This window comes from Ptychodera flava, chromosome 15 (genome assembly GCF_041260155.1).
Source record: "Ptychodera flava strain L36383 chromosome 15, AS_Pfla_20210202, whole genome shotgun sequence".
Taxonomy (NCBI): Eukaryota; Metazoa; Hemichordata; class Enteropneusta; family Ptychoderidae; genus Ptychodera; species Ptychodera flava.
In genome coordinates, this window is record NC_091942.1 from 35,428,781 (window position 1) to 35,441,061 (window position 12,281).

A 12,281-nucleotide genomic window follows, 5' to 3' on the forward strand; every position below is an offset into this window, starting at 1 on the left:
TCTCACTATGGTATTCGAGGTCTTCCTTTACTTTGGTTCAGAAATTACTTACACAATAGATCCCAACTAGTCTCTGTCAATAATAATGCCTCATCATACCTTAATGTTACATGTGGAGTACCACAAGGATCTGTCCTTGGACCTACCCTATTTTTACTATTTATCAATGACATTGCCCGTTCCTCCACATACTTCAATTTTAGATTGTTTGCTGACGATACCAATCTATTTCATACGTTCCCTGCTAACCAAGTTAATATAAATTTAAATACTGTCGACATTCACCTCAATACTGTAGTGGACTGGTGCAGGGCTAACAAACTTACTGTAAACTACCTCAAAACAAATTACATTGTCTTCAGAAATCATAACAAACATATTTTCTTGAATGGTACTCTACACATCAATAATACAGTTATCAATGAGGTTGAAGTGACATCATTTGTAGGTATTCACATGGACAGACATCTTAAATGGTCAAAGCACATATAAATGATTAATTCTACTATCAGAAAAAAGGTTGGCATCCTTTTCAAATTGAGACAGTTTTTACCACGCAATATCCTTATTCTTCTATACAAAACTTTCATCCTACCACACATCACTTATGGTCTTGAAGTTTGGGGTTCAACATATCCCTCACATCTCAATAGTATCTTTCTTTCGCAAAAAATGGCAGTCAGAGCTATAACTTTCAGTGACTTCACAGCAAACTCAGCTACTCTGTTCAAACAACTTAATATTCTCGATATATACAAATTACATAAATTACATATCAGTACATTCATGTATGATCTTATAAATAATAACTTGCCACACAGTCTTACAACATACTGTCAGCTGCCTTCTCATTGGTACAGTACACGTCATAAAATTAATGGTAACCTTTATGTCCCAAGTGTCAACACTTCCTTGGGTAAATTCTCGATATCATATACAGACTGCATCTATTGGAATACATTACCTAAACAAATTAAAACAAAAACCACTAGAAGTTCGTTCAGACACTCCCTTTCAAGTCTCCTCATACACGGTTAGTGTTTTACATGACGAAGAGTTTCAACTTTACAAATATGTATATCATAGATATATAAATATATATATTTCACTATACATTTTGTTGGTTTTTTTTTGGTTTTTTTTATTTTACATATTTTCTACTTACTCGTAATGTATTTATTTAGTTATATATTTATTTATTTATGTAGTTGTTCTTATTCACTTAGTTAGTTACTTAGCACTTTCAAGTCTACTTTTACACGATTGGTTTTTTTTTTAAGTGACGAAGAGTTATATTCAACTTTACATATATGTATATCATATTTAAATATATATATATTTTATATGCGTTTTTTTTTTCTCTTATCGTTTTCTTTTTTACGCATTCCACTTACTCGTAATTGTATCTATTTAGTTATATTTTTATTTATGTAGTTGTTCTTTTATTCACTTAGTTACTTTGTTACCATTAGGTTACTTTGCAATCCCACTACTTTCATGTACACTACCCTCGATATACTTCAGTTTTCTTTTTTCTTCTTCGTTTTCTTGATTTAACATCAAATGGCTTTGGGAACGGACTAGACTAGCATTTGCTATTTTCCGTTTCCATTTACCCTTTATCACAGCACAACTCAGATGTACATTCATTATTGAATTGTAATATTATTATGATTAAGGGTAATAAAGATTATTATTATTATTATTATTATTAAGAATAAAACTAAGTTAGGGGGCTTCAATAATGATTAGACTGTCTAACTATGTAAAAATATTCACAAGAATCAGCTGGGCATGTAGTTGCGGCAGCCCAAAAGTAGGCCTATGTTTAGCGAGCCATAGATCGACAATACACACATAGCACCAAAAGTAAGCCGTAGAAGTCGATAAAAATTCATAGGCACAAACTTAACTGCTTTATATGACCATATAAACGTCTCTGACATCGTTTGTTGGGAAAAAATGGGCTGAAATTGCCCCCCAAAAAACAGGAAAAATCACACTAACGGTCAAGTAGAACAGCGCCCTCATCACTTCCATTTGAACGAAATTCTAGATAGAGGGAGTACGCGCGTTTGGGAGTCCTGTCATCTGGTTGTAAATATGCCATGTGGTTGTTGGCTGTGACACACCCATATTTGGTTATGTTTCGATGTCAAAGATCAGAGTTGAAAGTCCAAGCATGGGTAATTCCTTGCATTCTCGATACCTGGTGCTAGCTCTGGTTGTCAAAGCACGTTAATTTGTGCCATTTCGAAGCAAGTGAGTACAAGTATAGTAGTATGTTCGATTCTTGATCGTAGGCTTGTAACACATAGATACGATTTCTCATATATCTCTGGTGTTAGCATGCAGGCGGTTTTAAAATTCAGAGGTCTTTAAAATTCAGAGGTCAGACGAAACCAGGTCTACATGACAGTCCGCCTCTGACTGTGTCTACATACATCAGTCATCATGATCGACCTCGACAGATTCAGCACTTTAGTGTTTGATTGTTATGGTCCAAAGCCGTACAATGCTACTGTGCTTGCTTTTGTATTCATGGCACTGCTAAATATCAATAGCAAATCTCTTAGCAACATTTTTATCCGTATTGAAACCAATGGAGGTTTGACTTTTCCAATTTAAAAACAAACCAGTTCGAAGGACCATAGGTAAGACAAAATGCCTGTGTTAGACTGATCACTTTAACCTTAGGGGTGTAACACACAGCAGTATACACTCTTCTACAATCGTTAAGAGCAATGATTGTTAGCGTACGTGTCTCTTAAATTCACCAGATGTTTCACAGTTGTGTCAAAAGAGTCAAAGAGATGTCTTGAAACACATCAAAGTCTACTTATTTACAAACATTAGGGTGGTTGGCCTTGTTTTATATTATCACTTTTCTCTTGATAGGATGCATGCTTCAGTAACAACGGTCGAAAATGCTCAAAGCATTATACACCTGTTTGCATGGACACTCCTGCGCATCTCTCTTAGTGTGCTATGGCTGTGACTTCTACGTTTTCCCAGTGGTTTTTCATCTTTCTATGCTATCACTAATTGATTTAAGTTGTCTAATCTAAATTTTTTGCAGGAACTGCATTTTGAGTATGCTCAGTCACCATGTGTCACCAGGTTGCATGGACACTCGGGCGCATCTCTCTTACTATGCTATGGCTGTGACTTCTAAGTTTCCCAGTGGTTTTCATCTTTCTATGCTATCGCCAACTGATTTAAGTTGTCTAATCATATATTTTTGCAGAATCTGCATTTTTAGTATGTTGAGTCACCATGTGTCACCTGGTTGCACGGACACTCTGGTGCATCTCCTTACTGTGCTAAGGCTGTGACGTCTGCTAAGTTTTCTCATTGGTTTTCATCTTTTTATGCTATCACTATTGATTTAAGTTGTCTAATCTAAATTTTTTGCAGGAACTGCATTTTGAATATGCTGAGTCACCATGTGTCACCTGGTTGCACGGACACTCCGGCGCATCTCTCTTAGTGTGCTATGGCTGTGACTTCTAAGTTTTCCCAGTGGTTTTCATCCTTCTATGCTATCGCCAACAGATTTAAGTTGTCTAATCAAATATTTTTGCAGAATCTGCATTTTTAGTATGTTGAGTCACCATGTGTCACCTGGTTGCACGGACACTCTGCTGCATTTCTCTTACTGTGCTGAGGCTGTGACTGCTAAGTTTTCTCATTGGTTTTCATCTTTTTATGCTATCACTAAATGATTTAAGTTGTCTAATCTAAATTTTTGCAGGAACTGCATTTTGAATATGCTGAGTCACCATGTGTCACCTGGTTGCACGGACACTCCGGCGCATCTCTCTTAGTGTGCTATAGCTGTGACTTCTAAGTTTTCCCAGTGGTTTTCATCTTTCTATGCTATCGCCAACTGATTTAAGTTGTCTAATCAAATATTTTTGCAGAATCTGCATTTTTAGTATGCTGAGTCACCATGTGTCACCTGGTTGCACGGACACTCTGGTGCATCTCTCTTACTGTGCTAAGGCTGTGACTGCTAAGTTTTCTCATTGGTTTCATCTTTTTATGCTATCACTAATTGATTTAAGTTGTCTAATCTAAATTTTTTGCAGGAACTGCATTTTGAATATGCTGAGTCACCATGTGTCACCTGGTTGCACGGACACTCCGGCGCATCTCTCTTAGTGTGCTATGGCTGTGACTTCTAAGTTTTCCCAGTGGTTTTCATCTTTCTATGCTATCGCCAACTGATTTAAGTTGTCTAATCAAATATTTTTGCAGAATCTGCATTTTTAGTATGCTGAGTCACCATGTGTCACCTGGTTGCACGGACACTCTGGTGCATCTCTCTTACTGTGCTGAGGCTGTGACTGCTAAGTTTTCTCATTGGTTTTCATCTTTTTATGCTATCACTAATTGATTTAAGTTGTCTAATCTAAATTTTTTGCAGGAACTGCATTTTGAATATGCTGAGTCACCATGTGTCACCTGGTTGCACGGACACTCCGGCGCATCTCTCTTAGTGTGCTATGGCTGTGACTTCTAAGTTTTCCCAGTGGTTTTCATCTTTCTATGCTATCGCCAACTGATTTAAGTTGTCTAATCAAATATTTTTGCAGAATCTGCATTTTTAGTATGCTGAGTCACCATGTGTCACCTGGTTGCACGGACACTCTGGTGCATCTCTCTTACTGTGCTAAGGCTGTGACTGCTAAGTTTTCTCATTGGTTTTCATCTTTTTATGCTATCACTAATTGATTTAAGTTGTCTAATCTAAATTTTTTGCAGGAACTGCATTTTGAATATGCTGAGTCACCATGTGTCACCTGGTTGCACGGACACTCCGGCGCATCTCTCTTACTGTGCTATGGCTGTGACTTCTAAGTTTTCCCAGTGGTTTTCATCTTTCTATGCTATCGCCAACAGATTTAAGTTGTCTAATCAAATATTTTTGCAGAATCTGCATTTTGAGTATGCTGAGTCACCATGTGTCACCTGGTTGCACGGACACTCCGGCGCATCTCTCTTACTGTGCTAAGGCTGTGACTGCTAAGTTTTCTCATTGGTTTTCATCTTTTTATGCTATCACTAATTGATTTAAGTTGTCTAATCTAAATTTTTTGCAGGAACTGCATTTTGAATATGCTGAGTCACCATGTGTCACCTGGTTGCACGGACACTCCGGCGCATCTCTCTTACTGTGCTATGGCTGTGACTTCTAAGTTTTCCCAGTGGTTTTCATCTTTCTATGCTATCGCCAACAGATTTAAGTTGTCTAATCAAATATTTTTGCAGAATCTGCATTTTTAGTATGCTGAGTCACCATGTGTCACCTGGTTGCACGGACACTCCGGCGCATCTCTCTTACTGTGCTAAGGCTGTGACTGCTAAGTTTTCTCATTGGTTTTCATCTTTTTATGCTATCACTAATTGATTAAGTTGTCTAATCTAAATGTTTTGCAGGAACTGCATTTTGAATATGCTGAGTCACCATGTGTCACCTGGTTGCACGGACACTCCGGCGCATCTCTCTTACTGTGCTAAGGCTGTGACTGCTAAGTTTTCTCATTGGTTTTCATCTTTTTATGCTATCGCCAACTGATTTAAGTTGTCTAATCAAATATTTTTGCAGAATCTGCATTTTAGTATGCTGAGTCACCATGTGTCACCTGGTTGCACGGACACTCTGGTGCATCTCTCTTACTGTGCTAAGGCTGTGACTGCCAAGTTTTCTCATTGGTTTTCATCTTTTTATGGTATCACTAATTGATTTAAGTTGTCTAATCTAAATTTTTGCAGGAACTGCATTTTGAATATGCTGAGTCACCATGTGTCACCTGGTTGCACGGACACTCCGGCGCATCTCTCTTAGTGTGCTATGGCTGTGACTTCTAAGTTTTCCCAGTGGTTTTCATCTTTCTATGCTATCGCCAACAGATTTAAGTTGTCTAATCAAATATTTTGCAGAATCTGCATTTTTAGTATGCTGAGTCACCATGTGTCACCTGGTTGCACGGACACTCTGGTGCATCTCTCTTACTGTGCTAAGGCTGTGACTGCTAAGTTTTCTCATTGGTTTTCATCTTTCTATGCTATCGCCAACTGATTTAAGTTGTCTAATCTAAATTTTTTGCAGGAACTGCATTTTGAGTATGCTGAGTCACAATGTGTCACCTGGTTGCACGGAGTCATGTGGTACATCTCTCTTTCCCTTATAAGGCTTTGTCATCTAAGTTTCTCCTTGGTTTTGCTCTTTTTATGCTATTAAAAAGTGATTCAAGTTTTGAAATAAAAATTTTATGCAGGAATCTGCTGTTAGATCATGCTGAGTCAGAATGTGTCAACTGGTTGCACAGAGACTTTGCAGTGGTATAAAACTTGCTAATTAAGGGGCGCTGCACCCAACACAGGGTATTTTGCACCAAAATAACTTTTTTGTAGACATTCATTTAATTTAATGAAATTGTTAACCCAAGATTAAAATATTATTATTTGGGTTCATCTTCAAGGCTGTCAAGCAGTCGTAGCTTGCTTGATAAAGAAGTGTTAATTTTTGCAAATGTTTGCAAATCACCCAATTTCCTGGCTTCACTATTCTTCCAATTTCAAGATTTCCAAACAATTTAACTCCATACTGACTTGGTCAAACTTTCTTAAATTTTCCCATTATTTTTTTTTAAATGTTGTTAAACAAAACTTTTTTGATTGGCAATAAAGTTCTTACATTTTGAATAAGAGGCATTTTAATTTGTATGAGGATCATGTACTGTAAAATATGTCCAGATGTAACCTGCCAAAAGAAGGAAATGACGACCATGTTAAAAGTGATATTTTATTCAAATCATATATGTCACTGCCCATTTAAGACAACTGTTGTCAGCTCCACTTATATATAACCATTGCAAGACTGATATCATTTTTATACCGGTATGCAAAGTAAAACATAAACTGTGTCTTTTGAAGGTTTATGGCATGTCTAATTTTTAATATGAAACGTCTGTGAACAGTGTCTATTCATTCTGATGTAATAATGGATTTTTGTTTGTTTTGACAGTATCTTTGAATGCTATGACCCTGCCTTAACAACAGATGGTAAGAAGTTTGTTTTGGAAGAGGAATGTGAAAGAAACGTCAATGTAAGTAGGGTATTATGTTCATATGTTGCTTCTCACATTGGTGTACCATTTTGTAGTTCACAACTTGAGCTGTATCATGTGAATGGTTTTGGGATAATGGTGTAAGTTATTATATTACAACTCAAAAAAATTTAGAGGGCCTGTAATGCTTACTTTTGATATTTTTTTCATTATTTATATTTGTCCACTGTAAGTTGTTATTTTACTAGAAAAAGATTGCTAACAATCAATATTTAGCTTGTCAGCATAGCATTTGTATGTGTGATTGCACTGGTATTGGAGAGCAGCCGTAAGGACTTGTTTTAAGGTGGTTGGAAAGGCTAGAGCATCAGTTATAAACTTCAACAAAACTATCAAAGTATAAAAGTAGTCAACATTCTCTGTGGAATAAAAAAAACTAGACATTTGGCCACAAAGGCATTGCAGAGTTATAGCCTGTTGAAACTTCTGAAAAACTGACCAAATAAGAAGAAGTTGGGGAGTCCTCAGTGTATTAACTATGGTAGAGGTCCCCAATAAAATGTTTAAAAAGGGAAAGTCATTATTTGCTGTTTTTCAGGAAAGTTTGACAAAGTGGTGCTTGCATTCAGAGTGAGTGACTGCTATTGTAAATTCATTTTTAGATTCTTTGAGTGTCAAAGAGGTGTCAAAAGTGAGATTAACCAAAAAGACTGCTCTGTGACTTCAAAAGAGGTGTGCAAATATGGCTTGTTTTCAACATTTTTGACAGAATAATAGTTTTCCTACATAATTATATACCAATTTAATCCAACCTTTGAAATGAGATATGGACATGGAATTTTTACAGCCTATTAACAAGGTTACAGATAAGATGTGTATGGCACAATTTTCCTGTATTTGAAGTACTTTTTGAAAAATCACATTTTGAAATTTGAAAGAATTTTTAATAATTTTTTGATATGTAAACCCATGTAAAATCATAAAAACAAATTTTATTTACAAATCCTGCCATGCAAATCTTACAATTAATAGTGTCAACATATTTATAACTAATTGGTAATATTAATACTATCCAATTATTATTAAATTCAAATGTGTAAAAAATATGAAAATTAAATTTAATATTTAATGGTGTCATATTTCAAAATCATGGCTGCAAATATACAATTTTTATATTCTTTGGAGAAAGTATTAACTAAGAGACTTATCATGAAAATTTGAACTAAATATCTTGATTCTACACTTGAAACTTGACATTAACTCTGAGAAAAGAATTGGTGCAAACATAGCTTTCCAGCCACCTTAATACGGCTAGTTTTCAATCAGGTTCGAACCCACAACATACGGCATCAGTCGCCTAGCGGAGAGGCCACAGAGAGAACCGCTCAGCTAAATCCCCACTCTAAAAAGAGTGGTTCAATAGCCTGCTAAATTGTTACATTTTTCTGACTGAGACCGCTCCACACGTTGTAGAGTTCGTGAAGCACTCACTCACGCATGCTCACTTTCACACATCGCACATACAAACGTTATCGAAGCGAAACATCAGCATCCTGGTGCACAGTATACTGGGTAATCAGACTCAACAAGGAGCCACATGCATAAGCAGTGGAGGTCATTAACACCCGTGCTAAATAAGAGTATTTTAACAAATATTTTTTATTGCACACAGAACTCATATAATTATTGAACTATTACATTCTATTGAATTACATTTCCAATGTTACTGTGCACAAGTTTATGGGCTTGCCCTATCATGATATCATGCATTTTATGACATTATCTACCACAGGTTTTCATGGGTGAAAGAAATATACAAAAATGTATTAATAGTTTATCTATATTTCTATTTTTCTCACTCAGGTTTGTTGTAGACTACATCACAATTGTGTTGTTGGAGGAGGCTGAAGTTTACCTTATGTCAAGGAAAAGAATGGTTATGCTTGAAGAAGCAAATAAACTCTAGTATTGCCACAGAAATCTAAATATACTGTTCTGCAGGGATAACCTTATTGACATTTGTCCATATTGTTATGAAATATTTTTAAACTTAAATTTTAAGGCAATTATTGTCATATTTAACCAAAAATATCATGCAAAAGTTCTGGTCAGACACGTTAATATTGATTATACATGTCCCTTAGGATGACAGCAATAAGATTTTGTAAAATCGTGCCAAGATATGCAACTTTGTATTATTGAGATTATTTTTGTCATTGTAGATCTATTTTTTTCTTCAAAACTCCTTGTCAGACTTTTTGATATTCAGTATACAGGTCCTTAGGATGACTTAAGTCAGATATTTTTATACAGTGAGGAAATGCAAAGTTTTGTATTTTTGGAGCAATTTTTGTCAATTTTGGTCAAAAAGTGCTTTTGTCTAATTGGTGTTTATCTGATATCTTTGCATTTTCTTATAAAAATCCCTGGAGACTACCTAAGCCAAATCATTTTTCAAACTGGGGGAACCCATGATTTTTTATTTTGGAGCCAATATATTAGTCTGCAAGCTTGAATGACCTATTCCAACCCTGAATACCTTGTAAATCAATTTTGAAGACACTGAAAATAAGTAGTTTTATTTGGTGCCAATTTGTAGTGAAATATGATTTAGAAAAAAGTTATGAGGCTAATGTTTTATGTAGTGGATCACTTTAGCAAATATTTAATGGAGGAAACCCCATACACTGATGAGGGATTTCAATCCACAAGAAGGCATATGGCAAGATGCACCATACCATTATATAAAACTGACTCCACTTTATTTGTATCAGTTCCAATCATTTTGTTACCTAAACAAAAAAAACCTGTCATGGTATCACTTAATTAAGTAAATCTTCACAAAGATGAAGGCAGCCGAGTGAAATCATGTGTAGATTGAATAAGATGAGTGATGAATGATAATATCAGGTCACTTCACCACACAAACAGAATAAACAACGATATTGTTGTTGACGACCTATCCCTCTGACATCATATTGTTTTTTGATCAGTACACTGCATATATTTACTCCTTCCAAGGTTCGAATTTATCAGTTATCATTGACCAATTACCAGTGGTTGTCTGCTTTTGATTACAACTTTGAACTTGCAGTAGACAATGTTGACTTACAATATATTTTGCTTGCAGTAATTGTCAAAATATAGTTGCACATTTTTATCTGAAACCAAGAAGTTTTCACATTTAATGTTACACATACAACTAGGAAGTTATTGAAATCTTTCAATTTTTCTCTGACGTCCAACATTTGAAAGTTAATTGACCTGTTGGAGGTTTCCTTCTCACCAGTTTATTTTATGTGTATATTGCACATTGTATTCTTGGCTCATCTGTGTATAACTTAACTCTGAGAAAATCTTAACATTTCAAGCAAGGACCATCAAATTTTTACTGTTGATCTACAAAATTGAAAAGTGGCTGTTAAAACGGAATTCTGCCCATGAAAATTGAAAGTTCAAACTCTTTGCAAACACAATAATATTTTGAGTGAATAAGTGGAAATAGGAATACCTCTTTTTGTTTGTCAGATAGGAGCAATACTGTGCCCTTGGTGGTATATTTTTAAATGACTTGCAGAAATTGATATTTATTACAGTTGTTATTATTGCTAACTGTTGTTTTGCCTGAGGCACACACCTAGCTATCCTATGGATTCTCTTGAATATTATCACAGTACAGCTACATGAGCCACCAGGCCGCTGCTAGTTGAAACGCCTATTTGTAGGGGTTTTAATGACTGCTAAGCTAGGCAAATTAGTATGTAGATATTGTGAGTTCAAGCCCCATAAAATGCATCAGCAAGACTGCATCAAAGTTGACACTTTTACTGTACATGTTGTTCACAAATTTAGTTCTAAGGCCATCAAGAATATTTTTATGGGTCTTTTAGAGTAATTTAACATAAGGGCTGGGGGTCAGAGGAATGTGAGGGTATAGTCACTCAAAAAATGAAAGCTACAAGGAGGTTGTTCAAAATTGGAGAGAAAGAAGTGGGTTGCTCAATTTTTGGTACAAAATGAATTGAAATACCTCTCAGATTGCACCATTTCATCAATTTCTCAAAATTCTTAATGCGACCCCCCTGTCACTTCCTCTCCCCTGGGGTGTTCTGACAGTTTTACTTAGTAAAACAAATAGAAAACACCTAATATTACACCAGACCGCATCAATGAACTGATTAATTTCTCAAAATTTCCGACGTGGCAGAGGGGACACGCCTCTCACACTTTTCCCCTGTGGGGTGTTCTAACAGTTTTACAAAATTGATAACATCTCTCATATTGCACCAGACTGCATTATTGCACACATCAATCTCTCAAATTTTCAACACGAGAGGGTACAACTCCTCTGACACTGCCCCCCCCCAGCCTCCTGACTGTTCTCCTGTACTTTCAAATTCTGCCCTCTCAGATATCTTAGTGGAAACCTTGTCATGATACCCATCCAAAATAAACAATACTGTATGGTAAACAATACTATATGGTTGGATAGTGGTTACAGCATGAGCTTTTGTATCTACATTTTATTGTGACTTTTTGAATTTCTTTTTGCCGGTCACATCTTTTTCAACTGTCATGAGGTAACCGATGATATTCCAGCAGGATATGAAAGGTCTGTACTATTGCTGTAGTTTTGTAAATGTTACAAATACATGTCTTGGTATTTAACTGGTCTAAGTGGGGGGGGGGGGAGGGGAGGGATCAGTCAAAATTTCTGTGTTAGAGACTGGCCAGGGTTACTCAAATGCATTGGGGTTGGCATGGGGTTTACTCGAAATTTCAGAATACTATGAAATTCCCCAGACTTCCCCCCAAGGTCGTAAATAATTACGACTCCCTAAGTAAGATTTTTACCACAGGAAAACGTTAATTTTTCACTCTTCATCCTTTGTTAACCTTAGAAAGTTTGATTATGTAAAATTGTGTTGTTACTTGTTGTAATCTTGAATTGTTGAAATGAATAAAATCTTGGAAAGTAAAACATGATCCTGTGTCACTGTTGTTCCTGTCTTGTTTCACCATCAGAGAAAAAAAAGATTCTAATGAATTCACACCCAATTGCTCTACCAAAACAGAAAAATTATTGACATTTTTCAGGCAAAACACACCGCCGTCTCACCAGTAATACTTGTAAGTTCAATGCAACTTGCATAACATGTTCGGACGAGAGAGGTGACCATAGAGGGCGAAACGTCCTACTGGTAC

General features: G+C 36.0%; 1 long non-coding RNA gene across 1 annotated transcript; it reads left to right on the top strand.

Moving 5' to 3' along the window:
- The first annotated feature begins 2,106 nt into the window (after window positions 1–2,106).
- Window positions 2,107–9,640, top strand: LOC139152018 (uncharacterized). Its single transcript, XR_011556534.1, has 3 exons — window positions 2,107–2,262; window positions 7,034–7,115; window positions 8,940–9,640. It is a non-coding gene; the product is annotated as an uncharacterized lncRNA (long non-coding RNA).
- The last annotated feature ends 2,641 nt before the right edge of the window (window positions 9,641–12,281 follow it).